General features: G+C 35.9%; 1 long non-coding RNA gene across 1 annotated transcript in view; it reads right to left on the reverse strand.

The window, feature by feature from the left end:
• The window catches only part of LOC141394723 (uncharacterized), a 509,351-nt gene that overhangs the window by 66,635 nt on the left and 424,878 nt on the right, over positions 1–17,838 (reverse strand). Inside the window, exon 9 of the long non-coding RNA XR_012410479.1 lies at positions 9,644–9,666. This is a non-coding gene — a long non-coding RNA (uncharacterized lncRNA). The remainder of the gene's footprint in view (positions 1–9,643; positions 9,667–17,838) is intronic.

Here is a 17,838-nt window from a genome sequence, read left to right on the forward strand (position 1 = left end):
CTGAACTAATGGCCCACAATCTCCAAAAAGAGCATGCCGGTACCAACTAAGCTGGTAAGTACATAAAATAACCTTTAAAAGGAGAAATCAATTTGATCCAAAAGTTGTACATCGTACTATTCCTTACAGCCTCGAAATATGTCCGAATATCGACCACATCGGACCACACTTTCGGGTACTACCCACACAAAGTTTAGTATGAGTGACGTTCAAGGGATCGTTTGGGATAGTTTTTAAAATTTTCGGCAACATGTTGTGTATACGGTAAAAACTATATGCAAAGAAATATTCATAACTTTTTTAATAGTGGCCCAAATAGAAAAAATCGTTATTTCGTATTTGCTGTTTTATCCGTAGACAGCGGAATTTTATGCAACCCCTATTTTTATTATGTCTTTGTGCATTTGTATGTAACATACAAAAGGAAGCGAAATAGACCCATAGTTCCTTTTGGGGATATACATATAATCACTTTCTGAGTCGATTTATGCATGTCCGTCCGTCTGTCCATGTATTTTTGTTCGCAACGTACAGGTCGCATTTTTTGTCCGATTCAGCAGAAAATTGGGGACTACAACTTTTTTAGCCGTAGGAAGAACGCTATTGCTTTTGGTGAAAAGCGGTTCAGATTTGGATATAGCTCCCATATATATTTTCGCCCGATTTCACGTATGTGCACCAAACACGTTATATACGTCCAATTTTAATGAAATTTTGAATGTGTGACTGAATCCGGTATACAAATAAGTGTGCCAAATTATATAGAAATCAGTTCAGATTTGGATATAGCACCCATATATATTTTCGGCCGATTTCGTGTATTTGCTGCTCCAAGCACGCTATATAAGTCCGATTTCAATGATATTTGGAATGTGTGACTGAATTCGGTCTGGAAATAAATGTGCCAAACTATACCAAAATCGGTTAAGATCTGGATATAGCTCCGATTTATATTTTACATATTCACAGTGGTGTAGGGTATCATATAGTCGGCCCCGCCCGACTTTGATCCTTTCCTTACTGGTTTTGGTCTGATTCATGTCAAATTTATTTTTGGCTTCTGATTAAATTGCAATCGAAACATATGACATATGCAATATTATGCAAAATGCATAAATTTTACACAATTTTACACATTTTACACATTTTCTTACGCAACAAATATTTCAATAATAGGTACAAAAATGTTTGTGTGTACAATTTTTCTGTTTAAAATTCTCTTCAGACAAGTTAATAAAATAGAGAAATGTATAACCATAGCTACAACCTTCAAAATACCGAAAATCGGGAGGTATCTTCCTATGGGGGCTATATGAAGGCCTGAACCTAAACCGACAAATTTTAGGTGGAAAGTTTCTTGCCCCCTAGGAAGACTTAATACCAACTTTCAGTCATTTCGGAGGGATATTGAGGCCACAACCTTCCAAATACCAGAAATCCGGAGGTAACGTTCTATGGTGGCTATATGAAGACGTGGACCTATACCGACAAATTTCAGGTGGAAAGTTGTATACCCCCAATGAAGACAAAGTGCCAAATTTCAGTCATTTCGGTGGGATATTGAGGCCACAACCTTCAAAATACCGGAAATCGGGAGCTACCCTTCTATTTTATAAAGTTTAACATCCGTTGTTCTTAGCTCACAGTGTACGTAGTAAAAACAAAAAGGAAGTTATTGTACATTGCATGTTGTTTTATTTTCAATATGTATTTTTTGCTGTAGCAATTAATGTTCATTTTGTTAGGAAATTTTTAAAGAAATTTAACAAGATTTTAACTGCGTGGAAAAAAATTGTTACATAACGAGCATTACAAAGCGTACACACAATTAACGCATTCGGCCGTCCTTGATTTCTTTAAGAAATGCCAAAAAATGTTTATTTTTGCTCAAACGGAATAATCGATTTGTACAGCCAAATTACAAATTATTTCCTAAATTCAGTCAAATTGCTTTTCTCAAATCGGATCACTATATATATATACAGTGATTAACTTACTTACTTAGATGACAGAACATTTGTCGTATAAGCCGAACTAAGAAAAGATTCCCATACCTCTCTATTTTTTGCTTTATTTCATATTATAGACGAAGTCTTTAACTACGTCAAAATTATACTAGTGTGAACAAAATTAGTTACTTCTTTTACTGATCAGCCCATTATGTCAATTTCGTCAGCATAAGCCAGTAACATATGGCTATTGGTGTATATTGTGCCATTTCGTTTGACGTTTGTATCACACGAAAGGCTGTAACCTGAAACCTCTTTTATTTACAATTGTCATTCCGTTTGTAACACATCGAAATATTCGTCGGAGGTCCTATAAAGTATATATTATTTTGATCAGCATAAAATTCTAAGTCGATATAACCATGTCTGTCCGTCACCTGGGGAGCTGCTTTTAACACCCGATAAACCACCTTTATCGGGTGTTAAAAGCAGCTAACATGTGCTGAGCCAAGTTTTTAACGTTCTTATGGACGAATATAAGAACGTTTAAAACTTGAGATTAGGCGTCGGGTTAGTAACCCTACCCTAGAAAAAATAAGGCTTCTCTGAAAAAGCGAGAGAAAAAAGAAAAGAAAGTTGACGACCCCCGCAAACGTTTTAAGGAACATGATCTACGAATCTGACCTGAAATGTTAGCACTCCTTATAGAGAAGGTGCAATTCACGCGCTGGCAGATGTTCTTGAAAAGTACAAGACCGATATAACTGTCATACAGGAAATACGATGGATTCGAAACGACGCCAAAAAAACACCTAAAGGTGACACACCTTATTATAGCTGCGATTACACATATCATGAGCTTGGTTGCGATTCTACGAGCACCTAGAATAAACATATGACCGTTGTTCTGTCCATGAAATTAAATTATTCTAGGCGTTTTTAATGCCAAAATTGGAAAGGAGAATATCTTTGACCCAACATTCGGGAAGTTCAGTCTCCACAGTGAAACATCTGACAATGGTATGAGGCTAATAGACTTCGCAGCAGCAAAGAACATGGTAGTTAGCAGTACCAGATTTAAGCATCTTGATATTCATATGGGCTCCCGACTGTCTCCAGATCAAAGAACAATAAATCAAATTGATCATGTTGTGATAGAAGACATTAACCGAGCGTGTTAGATGTACGATCGTTCCGAGGAGAAAACATAGACTCTGACCACTACCTTGTTGCAGCAAAGGTACCTACCCGTCTAAACGTTGCAAGAAGAGCACGAACAGACAACACGGAAGTTGGACATCGGTAAGCTGCAAAAACAACCGATAGCCACAGTATATTCCACTCAACTGGGTCAATTGCTTAATGAAAACACACCTCTTCCCGATAACATATCAGCACAATGCAAAATATTGTCCACTTCATGCAAACAGCCGCACAATCCATACTTGGATACCAGATACCCCCACCATGGAACCCCTGGTATGACCAGGAGTGTCGTGCTGCTACCGAAGAAAAATTGCGGCATATAGGGCTACTTTACAATCAGTAGCAACGCGTAGCGCACGAGAGAGTTATCGGGAGAAAAGGTGAGAGAGGAGAAACGTCTTTTCCGCAAGGAAAAGAGAGAAATTGGGAAGCGGGAATGGGAAAAAATCAAGATTTACAGGAGTCAGAATGAAGTCACTCTACCAAAGAGTGAAACATCAAACTGATGGCTTTGGTACATTCACATCTAACTGTAGAGACCAGCAAGATAATTAGGCCACTGATACAGCTAGTGTGCTCGGAAAATGGAAATTGCATTTTCCCAAACAGTTGATATCCAGTACTAACGAAGATCCAGTTCGGATTTTATTGCCCCATTTAAACTGGGCTAAAACTAAAGTTTTTTGAATTTATCGGGCTTTTATCTCAGAAACGAATAGGAATTTGGTCTTGCTGTTTTTGGCAATATTGTAGCCCTAAACTAGTAGTTTTTTTTCGAACAGACCACATAGGAAAAACTCCATCGAGGGCATCAAAATCGATAAAATATAGACAATTTTACATAGTTGCTGAGATTCTAGTCAGTATCACCTAAACTATTTGGAGTTGAACCAAGTAACTCTTTGCAAAAATCCTCCAAATAAAGTTCTCAGCAATTCTTTAAGACATTCTGTAACTCTAAAATGCTTACTTAATTTTGTTTCAGCGGTATTTTGGATCATATATTTTGCAAAACGAATTTCAAACACAGTTCACACCAACAGTTTATTCTCGTATTTCGGATATCACCACATTATTGACATATTTATTAAATCGTCGTTGAAAAAATATACTGAAAACAACGTGATGGAGGCATTTAACAACAATGACATGTTCTGAAGAGTTGTGTACGTATTACATTCCAAAACAAAACATTAGGAAAAAATTAACCGTTTTGGAGATATGGTGCGAAACGTATACAAATTATGGACTTTTTCGATATTTTATAAAATTTGAGGCAATAAATGAAGTCTTTCGAGTTCATTTTTTCTACAAATATTTTATTCTTGCTCTTATCTACAAATATGCTTCAGAGGTGAGATGAAGATCCACATAGGTTTCAGAGATAGATGTGGCCATAAAATCCAAGCTGGATCTGACACAACAAAACCCAGTTAGGGTTTTTGTCGTTTGGGTCTGTACTTTCAAATTGTGTGCGCAAGATTACTTTAAAAATGTTGCACAGTGTAATAAGACAGCAGGAGTCGATGGCCCACCAGCCTAGCTGTTCTAAAGCGGAGGTGATCCGCTGATAATATGTAAGCATAAGCACCATCTGGCAGAAAGATCGAGTACGACGACGATTGGAACGTCAGTCCACAAGAAGAGTGATAAGACTGTGTGCTCAATTACAGGGGAATACGTCTGCTCCCTATTGCATATAAGGTAGTATCTGGCATATTGTGTGACTGACTAAAGCCTATGGTCAAAGCAAAAATTGGACTCTATGTGCGGCTTTAGACCGGGCATATCCTCCTTTTAAAACAATGTCGTGCAGGGTGCGCCTTAACTAACTTTTAATGAAAACCGCTTACACCTGGGAAGTTTTTGCAGATTCTGAAACAGCAATATTCATAGATGAGATGAAAATAAGGGGAAATCGACCACGATTTTTAGATTTTTGACTGCAAAAGGTCGATTAATCGATAAACCGAAAGTCGACTTACCTATCTCTATATGATATCCCCGCAATGCTCATTCGGCTTTGTAAGAGGACACTAAGTGATACTCGGTCCTCAGGTAAATTAGGAAAGAACCTCTCCGAAGAGTTTATTACCAATAGAGGTTTCAGACAAGGAGTGGAACAATATACACAAACAGCTATATGTTACTTGCTGTGTTACGGGCCAATCTGCGTTGACGGTGAATATCGACGTCGTATGAACATCGAGCTGTATCGAGGCGTATAAATACGGGCCGCATGAAGTTTCGCGCAGATCTGAAAGACCAAAGCTTCGTTGGAGCGAAAAGGTGAAACGAGACATCAGAAAGCTACATATCCCAGATTGGGAAAATGCAGCCGTAAACTGAGAGTGTTGGAGATATTTTCTTTATTCGGCTTATGGAACAAATGTTCTGTAAAAAGCCAGCTAAGTAAGTAGTCTGTCCGTCCGTCCGTTCGTCCGTCCGTGTGTTGAAATCGAGATACAGCTAGCAATTTTAAATATAGAGCTTTGTAATTTGGAATAGAAGTTTCTACTACCCCTAGGGTGTTTGGTTTGCCGACAGAGATATAAACTCAGTCTATGTGAATTGAAATTTTCATCTACGGACAGACCGACACAATTGTTGAACTTTTGTGCGGGAGATTCCATAAAGAGAAGATCGATATCGGCCATTTTAGAAGTTAAACTAAATTTAAATATTAAGAGATCCAACGTTTGGATAAATTGGTTTGCCCCGTTCAAGGAATAACGTGCATACCATTTTATTGACATTTTTTAAATATTGGAGGGAAGTACATGAAGTTGTTGCCAATCTTTGAACTGAAACCAAGTTTGGACACCTTTTGGGCTTTTTTTCTCAAGAAGTATGGACTTGCCACTGAAAAAGCATTTACCGTCGTAATTGAGGCAGTGAATGCAAGTTGCTACAATAGATATCAACGTGATACGAGAGCAGGTATTAAAGTGAACTTTTCCGAAATTTTGTGTGGAAGACATGCACGTAGCCAGGAATAGCTGGGGTGGGGCAGCTGACCCCCCCCCCCTATGACCTGGGTCGACCATGGCGGGAGGTACCCAAAGGAGTGGACAAATATAGTCCATATTCAAACCTGATATACATATGGTAGATATATAGGGATGTGTAAAGTGTGGACCAAATCGGTCCCTTCAAGAGTTATCGTGCGCACAATTTTTCCGAACATTTTTGAACTTTTGAGGGGGAGGTACCTGAAGGAGTGGACCGATATGGCTTATCTTCGAACTTATACTAAGTTTGGACAAAATATTACGAAGGCCAAATTTTAGACCGAATCGGATCGTTGTTACAACAAAAATCAAAGCGATTCGAGAGAAGGTCCTAAGCTGAACTTTTGCGAACTTTTGTGTGTGAGGTACCGGAAGGAGTGGATCGATTGAGTCCATATTGAAACATCATCTAAGTCTGGTATAAATTTTACGATGTGCAAAGTATGGACCAAATCGGTTATTCCCTTCAAGAGTTATCGTGCGCACAAAATTTCCAAACATTTTTTAACTTTTTGAGGGAGGTACAAGAAGGAGTGGACCAATATAACCAATTTTCAAACTTAAACTAAGTTTGGACAAAATATTACAAAAGCCAAATTTTGGACCGAATCGGTTAATCCGTTCGAGAGTTATCGTGCGCTCCGATCAGCCAGACAGACAGACGGACAGTGCAGTGTTGTTATAGGTTCACGTCTTCATATAGCCTTCATTAAGTGGTACCTCTTTTGGTATTGTAAAGTTTGTGGCCTCTAGATCCCACCGAAATTACTGAAATTTAATATTTAGTCTTCATTGGGGTTATAAAACTTTCTACCTGAAATTTTATGGTATAGGACTACGCCTTCATATTCCTCGTAGAACGGTACCTCCCGATTTTCGGTATTATTAAGGTTGTGGCCTCAATATCCAACTGAAATGGCTGAAATTTAGAATTTAGTTTCCATTGGGAGTATAAAACTTTCCACCTGAAATTTGGTATAGGACTACTCCCTCATGTCTCCCCTGGAACGGTACCACCCGATTTTTGGCATTTTGAAGATTGTGCCTATTGCTCTATGACGTCATGTAGCCACCACAGAACGGATCCTCCAAATTGTTGGTATTTTGAAGTTTTGGCTCCAACACCACACCGAAATGCCCGAAATATAGTTCTTTATGACCAAACAACTTTCCCCCAAAAATCTGTCTGTGCAGCTCCAAGTTTTGATATAAATGAAAATGGGAAATGGGTAAAATTCGGTATAAAATTTTCGTAGGGCATATACAGCATTCTTGTCAGGAATTGTCGGAATATTTCTACGTTTTGTGGTAACCCTATAGAAGGTACCCCCCCGATTTTAAAGATTTTGAAGATTTTAGTAATATTATCTGACCAAAATGACTGATTTTGTATGTAGTTGGGGGTACAAAATATTCCCGCTGAAAATGGCCGGTAAAGATTTTCGATATATTGATGGTTTTAGCCACATTATATCCTACCGAAATATTTAAAATGTGGCATATAGTATTAGACATATTTTATACCTCCAGAGAATTGTGGGTATAGATGCCAGTTTTAAATAAGCTCTCCTTGAAGAGGTTTTGCGGGTTCACAGAAATATGTAGAAAACCTACGCTACGAAAATTATCAATATAAGTTAATATTTTGGTATGTTCGCAGGCACGTCGTGATTTTACACATTTTCAGTCTGTAGATGCAACATAAAAATAAAATGACTATAACATGCAATTTCCGATTCTGGATTGGAAGAAAACATCGATTTCTCATTGGCATTAAACCCTGCTTAAAAGACAGTGATATACTTTAGTTAGCATATTCCACTTCTCCTTGACGTGGCGCAAGATTTAGAACTTCCATAAACGAATGAAAACTTATTGTTCCATTTGCTTTTTGGAGGGATGGGCCCAACTCAAGTTTTTAACGTTCTTATGGGTGAACGCGCGGCACATGTTAGTCTACTTGCAATGAAAGAGGAACCAAGATAAATCCTGGGCTTTGCATGTGAAAACCGGTGAGGCCGTTGCTTGATATCTTTCATCCCTACGCACATATAGTGATCAATCCACTACATACTGGATCGTAAAACCGATTTTGCGGATTATATGTTAGCGTAATGAGTTGTTTCCCATTTTGGTTACATCCTCACATAAACTTTCAAAATGTCGATACAGGTATTTTCTATTTGTCGCTCGCATTAAATAATCTGCCAGATTTTTCTTGTAATTGAAATTAATTGCAAATGGTCACATTAATATGAACATATTATACTCGGTCGGTAAGCATGCCACATTCATAGGAAATTTCAAAGGCCATGTTCAGCACTTTTAGCTTAGGTTATTAAAACCTTTTCATCTTTGGTTCGTAAATGAAATCTTCAATGGTAACACTAACACTCAGGCCATAGCTACATTCAACTAACAGAAATAAGTTTGCCCATTTGACTACATTGAGAATAAGATTGTTGGAGCCACAACTTTGAAAGTAAACTTTTGCATTTGTATACTATATATTTATTTTGTTATTGTAACAACAGAGAGAACTTGTAATGTAAATTTCTTTAGGCAACTCTAAGTGCCACTGCTGCTGCTGATGCAAGGACATGCCACATGCAGTGCAAAGTACTTTGGTAACTTGAAAAGTTGTTGCTTCATCTGGGTGCGTTCAACAGTATAGTACATGACATACAATGCAACTGGCATTCATGGCAAACATATGGTTGAAGTGTTGTTGCAAATATTACACTTCGTTAGCCCACACAAACACATATTGTCTATTGTCCATAACACGCACACATTCTGATTTGCATAAACACCCACACGCACATGTCTATTGCAGTTTTAGCAACAACGCCCAAGACATGTTCTGAAGCTTATGTGGCATTTTGTCTAAACACAACAATCTGGACTCGTCATACACGAATGACAGTATTTCCTTTTCCGGTTTGCATTGTTTACTTATCCACAATTGTCTAAAAGTTTATTCTCTCCTCTGAAGAATTTGCTCTCAATGTATGGATATATGTAAGTATGTCTTGTTGTATTTGCTACTGTTACAGTTTCCATGTTTTGTTTGACACTTGTCCTATTTTTCACTTCTATTAATTCAAATACACTTACAACTTCTTGAAATGTTTGGCAAAATGATATGGAAATTTTTCAACAATTGTTGTAAAATTTTTAAAGTAATCTTTTGAATTTTTGAAAGTTTTGTGTAATATTTTTAATCATGGATTTGAAATTGTTGTATGTATTTTAACACACTTACATAAAAGCATTTTGTACACATACATGAAGGTGATATAATTTAATAACATTTAAAATTTAAATTTAATTTAATTAAATATCTAAATTTATAATTCAAAATTCCTTCCATGCAATTAAGTAGTTAAATATGTATTGGAGTTTAAATATTGTCTTCATGGAAACTAATAATAGAAGAATAACACGTAATAAGTATTTACAGACTGACATACATACCATCATCCGTTTAATTCAGTTATCTAAAAATATAAAAAATATATATTAACTTCATAATTATAATCAAATTTTAAATATATTCTAGATTCAGCATAAGGTTGTTTTGAACTAAAACACTTGAGCATTTAAAATATAGTAATTTGTGTGAATAGTAGGATGTTGAGTTTTTTTCTAGGTATTGATGACTTCTTTCAACACCACTCCAAAGACATAGACATATTAAGAATGGAAGATATCCCCCCATACCAGTTGCTGATATTATTCGAATGTTCGGCGACACGAAATGTTTTTCGTGTTTACGCAAGCACGTTGTTGTTTTGTTCGTCAAAAGTTCAAAACGATATCATTTTCGAATGTTTGGTGAATGTTTTTTCTTCACAAGAAAAGTTGTTTCGAAAAACATTTTTTACTTTGAACATTTTTTTATTTCAATAAATAATTGTATGTTCTTTGTATAAAGTTCCCATTTGATTTTTTCAAATAGTTTCGATATTAATTATATAAAGTATTTAAAAAAGCGGACCCGAAGTAGTAGACCATATAGGAACCTCATTTAAGTCTGGTAGAAATTTCACGATGTGCAAAGTATGGACCAAATCGTTTATTCCATTCCAGAGTTATCGTGCGAACAAATATTAGTGCGCTCCAACCAATACGCATGGTGCCATTGGGTTTTTTAAGACCTTTTGGGCTATTTTCTCAGAAAGTATGGACTTGCCCCTGAAAAAAAAACTTGGACCGTCGTGATGGGGGCAACGAATGCAAGTTGCTACAAAAAAAATCAAAGCGATTCAAGAGGAGTTCTTAAACTGAGAACGAAAGTTTTGTAACTCCAACTGAGACTAAATACCAAATTTCAATAATTTCGGTTGAATAATGTGGCTAATATATGGGGGTACTGTTTTTATGGAGGCTATATGAAGACCTGTGCCTATGCCGAAACATTTTAGGTGGACAGTTTTATACCACAAGGAAGGCTAAATATAAAATGTCAGCCATTTCGGTGCATATTGGAGCCAAAACCTTCAAAATATGGAAAATCAGATGGTACCCTTCTACAGGGGATATACTAAGACGTGGAGGTATACCATCAATTTATAAAGTTTTATAACCCCAACGAAGATTAAGTACCAAAATTTCAGCAATTTAGGGGGGATTTTAAGGATATCCCCAACGAAGATTAAATACCAAATTTCAGCAATTTCGGTGGGATTTTCAGGTCACAACCTTCAAAATACCGTAAATCAGGAGGTACAGTTCTGTGGGAGCTAAGTGAAGACGTGGACCTATGCCAAAAAGTTTTGGGTGAAGAGTTTGAAACCCCCTACGAAGATGAAATACCAAATTTCAGAAATTTCTTTGGAATATTAATGCCGCAGCATTCACAATACCGAAAATAGCGAGGTACCGTTCTATGGAGGCTATATGAAGACGTGGATCTATACAGACAAATTTAAGATATTAGAGATACTTCTTACAAACGATGGAATAGATTTAAGACAGATATACTCCATGACGAATTTAAAAGGAAACGTAAAGAAGCGAATAAAGCTATTAGAATAGCCAAGGCAAAATTCTATGAGAACAAATTTGGTTATGCAGTCAACTCAAGAAGCAAGTGGAAAGTAATCAAAGAAATTGGCATTGGCAAGAAGTACGAAACACCAATCATTGAAAATCTTGATGAGCTAAATGAAAATTTTCTGGAATTGCCAAGTAATGACATGCATTTGTTTGCTTCTACAACATCAGCTTCAACTTTACCTGCAAGTAGTGGATTCGAATTTAGATGTGTTTCTCTGGCAGAAGTTGTAAATACATGTTGTGCTATTAAATCAAATGCCGTTGGTCTCGATAACGTGCATCCCAAATTTTTCAAGATCTTAATGCCGAAGTTACTATATCACATCACACACATATATAACACTATTCTTACCACGAGCCAGTATCCAAACGTCTGGAAACACGCTAAAATAATACCTGTGACAAAAGGTAAATCCACGGGTTGTTACCGACCCATTGCAATACTTCCATATCTGTCAAAAGTATTTGAAAAACTAATGCACAAACAAATCAGTGAATTTCTCCATGTAAACAAACTGCTGACAGATAAACAGTCAGGTTTCCGGCCTAGACATAGTTGTGTCACAGCTTTACTTGATGTTGCAGAGGATATAAGAAGCAAGATAGATCTCAACCAAATATCATTTCTTATTCTATAAGACCACTCGAAAGCATTTGACTGTGTGGATCACAACATTTTGAGTGTTAAGTTATGTGAACAATTCAATTTTTCAACTACTGCTATCAAATTGCTCAATACGTACCTTTCTCAGCGTGTACAATCTGTGGTAGTTGGCGATACTGTATCATCACCATTACCTGTACATAGAGGTGTTCCGCAAGGATCTGTTCTCGGCCCACTCATATTCTCAATGTACATTAATGATCTTCCACGGCAACTTCAATATTCAAGCGTTCATATGTATGCCGACGATGTACAGATTTATCACAATTGTTCTATTCAATTACTGTCTGATGGTATTCGGAGGCTTAACAGCGATTTGGAGAAAATATACACCTGGGCATTAGCCAATAAACTTCACTTGAACCCGACCAAATCAAAATGTATTACCATATCCAGAAAACCTATAAACCTTCCCCTTGATCACCGCATATTAATTGGTAATCAGGATATTGAGAATGTGGATAAAGCTAAAAATCTAGGCATAACTTTCAACAATCGACTCACATGGAGCCACCATATAATCAACACCGCCGGGAAAGTTTTTGGTATGCTACGCACACTGTACAAAACGCAATTCTATACACCACTTCATATCCGAACCCTTCTCGCAAAAACGTATCTCATGCCGACCTTATTGTATGGTTGTGAATTATTTTCTAGCTGTGATAAAAGAAGCGAATCGCGATTACAAGTAGCATATAATGCTGTAATAAGGTATGTCTACGGAATTAAAAGATATCAAAATTGTTCATTGTTCACGAAGTCGCTATATGGGGTTACACTCCCCGATTTATTAAAAATAAGAACTCTAACGTTTTTACATCGCATTATCTTCATAAAAGAGCCTAGATACCTCTATGAAAAATTACAGTTTGGAAGATCCGATCGAGGCATTCTACTTACACCAGTCCGTCGCACATATTTGTTTTCTGATTGGCACTTCTTTATTAACTCCGTTCGACTATGGAACTCATTGCCTAACACGACTCAAATCATAAGCAACGCAATAGTTTTTAAACATTCACTGTTTGATTACTTCAAAAATATGTACAACTCTGATATTAGTTAATTACTTAATTGTGACCCCCGTCAACAATATTAACAAATACTTTTAAAATTGATAATGTAATTGTTAACATAAATATATAAATTTTTAATATGTTGTCTAACATTCCAATGTAAATTACGATCATGATATCACATACCTTAATATAAGATTTTTACATCTTGTGGTGTGTGAATACGACTTTAAATAAATAAATAAAAATAAAATAAAATAAAAATGAAGTTTTATACCCCCAACGAAGATTAAATAACAAATTTCAGCAATTTCAGTGGTATATTCAGGTCACAACCTTCAAAATACCGAAAGTACAGTGGGGTTACTCTCTATTGCGATGCGTTAGAAAAATGCGATGAGTAAGGAAATTAAATGGGTCTCTAATACGTTTTCGTATCTCCTTTCGCAAGTATTTTTGTTTTTTTTCTTTCTGGCACCGCCGCAATCTGTAATACAAATGCATATGTCAAAATCGTGTGTTAACGCAAATATCTTGCGTTAACTAAATACCAAACGCAAACGCATCGCAATACATAGTAACCCCCCAGATCTATGTAGAAAAAAAATACATATGCCACAAAGTTTCAGGTGGAAATTTTTGCACGAAGACCAAATACCAAAGTTCAGCCATTTCGGTGGAATATTGAGGCCAAAACTATTCAAAATACCGAAAACTGGGATGTACTGTTCTATGAGGGCTTTATGAAGGCGTGGGTCTATACCGACATATTTAGAGGGGAAAGTTGAATACCCCAACGAAGACTAAATACCAAATTTTAGCCATTTCGATGGATTATTGTAGCCATAACCTTCAAAATCGGAAGGTACCGTTCTATGGGGGCTATATTAAGGCGTGGACATATACCGACAAATTTCGTATGGAAAGTTTTATATCTCAAATGAAGACTAAATAACAAATGTCAGCCATTTCGTGGGAATACTGAGGCCATAACCTTTAAATTCAAGTCGGGAGGTACCGTTCTATCGGGTCTATATGAAGGCGTGGGCCTACAAAATTCTGGGGAAAAGTTTTATACCCCCAGCGAAGACTTAGTACCAAATTTCAGCCATTTCAGTGTTCTATGACGGCTATATCAAAACGTAGACCGATATAGTCCATTTGCTGTGCCAACCATCCTAGGAGTAATAGAAACTTCTGTACTAAATTACAAAGCTCTATCTTAAGAATTGCAAGCTGTATCTTAGATTTTTATTCTGATCAAAAACATACAGTAGCGAAAAAATAATAACACCACCATGAATAACTGTGGAACAATGTTTTATGTAGATTTGGAGCTTTATGTCTATGTTTGGAGGAAACTATTTTAATTTCTCAGTTGGATGTCCTCAAAAACTCGGAATAGAACTAAATATATATAGTAAAGCGCATTAACAGAGGATTGTTAAGCTGTAACAGCAAGGATCTGACTTTGTCGTTGGAGACTAAACCCTATACATGGCAACAAAACTGTGAAGAGTTAACTTGTTTTCAATGGAATCCTAGAAAATATGACTCTATTTAATTTAGAAGATAAGGTGGCACATTATTGTCCTTCCAAAGGGATTCGAAGAACAATAATCTGGGTTATAATCTGGAGGAAAATCAAAGAAAGTGTGATATAGAAGTTCTGTGGCCATTCTCTAGGGTTGTGCGTTGTTCCTAGACTATGACAAATTAAAAAAAAATATCAACTAAGGTCAATAAGGTAACAACAGCATCAAAACCAACGACCAAAAATCATGTGGGAAGTCCTTGAAGAAGAATCCTGAAACCACTACTAGAATCCGCTTGGTTCGATGCCTAGCCTATCAACAGGCGGTTCAAACGCCATCAACTGATGAATAAATCAGTAGGCACTGGCTTATGTTGATGTACTTCTATTCTTGTGTGATAAGGTGTAAATATGTGTCCAATTTCTATAATTTTAAACGAATTTTTAATAATGGTGCAATTTTTTTTTCGCCAAATTTTTGGAGTTTTTGTAAAAATTGGTTTATATTTTAAATAAGTTTCGAATATAAATATGATTTTCGTTATTTTTAAATTCTTTAGATTCGTTTAGTCCTAAATACGCATGAAACGGCCAGCAAAATGTACACATGTAAATAAGAATGCCCGCGAACGATTTTTGTGAGTGGTGGTGCTATTATTTTTTCGCAGCTGTATATACTTTATAGGTTCCCCGAAGGATATATCGACGTGTTACAAACGGAATGACAAATTTAATTATACCCGCCATATTATTGTGGAGGTTTTATATCCAATGACATAAAACGACATCTTTTCGTGAAAAATGGCTACAAGTTATTGAGCAAGATGTTCCACAATACAGGATTCGGAATATGTTTGAAAAAGAAAGAGGTCTTAGTAAACGAAAACAATTTTATTTTGTACTTCATATCACACAGTGTGTCCAAAAAAATTCCACTAGACTCTTTCATATGCTAAAATACAATTATGATCGACTTTAACATATGTGCTATGTACATGTGTGTGCGTGTAAATTGAATTCCAGTCTGCATTAAGTCTAGTATAGTATGTATGTAGTTGTAGGTAGAAAAAAATATATGTATATGAAACATAAGCCTGTAAAGCTTACGTATGTCATTGTGGTTGACAAAAACAAATGTATCCAATCAAAAGTAAAGATTAATATGTCAGCTGGAAAATGAATGTACACGCAGAGCATTGTGACATATCGGAACGACACACAATTCATAGGATGAACGAATTATATGAAACATAACAGAAGGAAAACAGTGTTGTGAATTGAAAAAAAAAAAAGAATAAAGAGGGTTTGTTTCCATTAAAAATAACGTCAACTTTGTCATGGATTTTCCAATTGTGATGTGCAATCCCAGTTAAAAAATTGGATATTGATGGATAGAATAAAAAATATAGTTCTGTCTTTGAGGCCAATTATGTCATACAATAAGTTCTGAAATATTCCTAATATTGAATACATAAAATCCCATTCAATTTCACTGTGGATATGAAAAAACAGATAAAACAGTCCCACTAAACATACATTCCTGTATATGTATACCTGTATTTCCGGTCTGACTTTGAAGTTTAACATGAAATCAATGATCACTCACTGCACAATATGTCATTAGTAGTTGTTGAACATACATACCTCAAGTATAAACAACAAGACACTTTTATGGCACATAACATTCAGATGTGTGTGCATGTTTTCCTTCTTAAACAAATAATGGTCATGACAATGGCAAAACACAAACAAATGCGGAATTGCATTAAAAGAATTATATAAAACCACAAGACAATTTTAAATTTCGAATCTGATTTAATATTCAGGAAAAAATAGTTATATCCATATAAGCCTGTAAAAAAGTATGTATGTAAGTTGAGATCCCATATCACATTTAACAAGTAAGAAACATAAAGTACTTTTTATACCCTCAACAATAAAATATTCTGAACTAAAATGGAATATATACAGTGTTGGTCACGTAATCAGCACACCTCCTATTTCAGCCAGCTAAGAGTTTTGTTGGGGTATATTGAAACATATTCGACATCCTTCCCAATGATGTACCAAAACAGATTCAATAATTTATGTAAGTAGTATCATTCGTAGTTCTTTGAAAATAAAAGATTTTTCGAAGACACTAAAGTTTTAAGATTTTTTCATTTAAAGCAATCAACCTACAAAAATGATTTTATATAGAAGTTAATTCTTACTGACGATGTATTGAACAAATAATTATAAGAAAGAACAAATAATTTATCACCCTAAAATCTCAAAATATTTCCCAATAATGAGCAACAATTAGTATTATCAAAACTTTAAAAATAAAGGTACAATTAATAATATCTGAAATTATTGGAATTGTTAACAGTTTACAGAAATTTTAAAATGAAGTGCACTTTTAAAAAATTGCTAAATGTTGTTTATTTATTTAAGAAAATTCTCCACCCGAAACCCATCCTATGTGACGAAGGATCAATTTGTAACACCATTTGCAATTCAGAATTACACAAGACCAAGACCTACTGAACACGTAATATACCCAGCAAAATGTTCGATGCCAAAGATGCCATTCAATCATGGGTGCAAGTGATCTGGCATTTCATCTTTTTAGCATCTTCATCGATGAATTTTGTATGAGCGTGGACCCCAAAAGATGCTATTCATTTTTGGATCCAAAGCATGTCATTTACACCAATGTTTTGGCATGTCATTTTCACCAAACCTTTGCAATGACATTATCATTACGACGAGCGTTTTAACAACGTTGGTTGTGATTTCGAGTCTCCGACAACATCAACCTATTGTAAATAATTAATCTTATATATTAAGAAAAATGTGTATAAATAGAAACACAAAATTCATCTCTATTGGATCGATGGAATGGGTTCAAATGCTAATGAAAAGATCGGATCTTTCACGACTTCCTTTGCATGGGTTCAAATGCTGATGAAAAGATCGGATCTTTCACGACTTCGTTTGAACCAATACAAAAGATGCCATGAAATCACGTCATCGCATGGAACCCCTTCTTTCAAATTTTGCTGGGTATGGGAACATTTGAAAGTAGAACTTCCCGGCAAAATTTGAAGGAAGTGGTTCCATGCGATGACGTGATTTCATGGCATCTTTTGCATTGGTTAAAACGAAGCCGTGAAAGATCCGATCTTTTCATTAGCATTTGAACCAATGCAAAGGAAGTCGTGAAAGATCCGATCTTTTCATCAGCATTTGAACCCATGCAAAGGAAGTCGTGAAAGATCCGATCTTTTCATCAGCACTTGGACCCATTCCATCGATCCAATAGAAATGAATTTTGCGTTTTTATACCCTCCACCATAGTATGGAGGGTATATTAAGTTTGTCATTCCGTTTGTAACACATCGAACTAATC

Source organism: Musca autumnalis, unplaced genomic scaffold (assembly GCF_047663935.1).
Source record: "Musca autumnalis isolate F117 unplaced genomic scaffold, ASM4766393v1 scaffold_2, whole genome shotgun sequence".
Taxonomy (NCBI): domain Eukaryota; kingdom Metazoa; phylum Arthropoda; class Insecta; order Diptera; family Muscidae; genus Musca; species Musca autumnalis.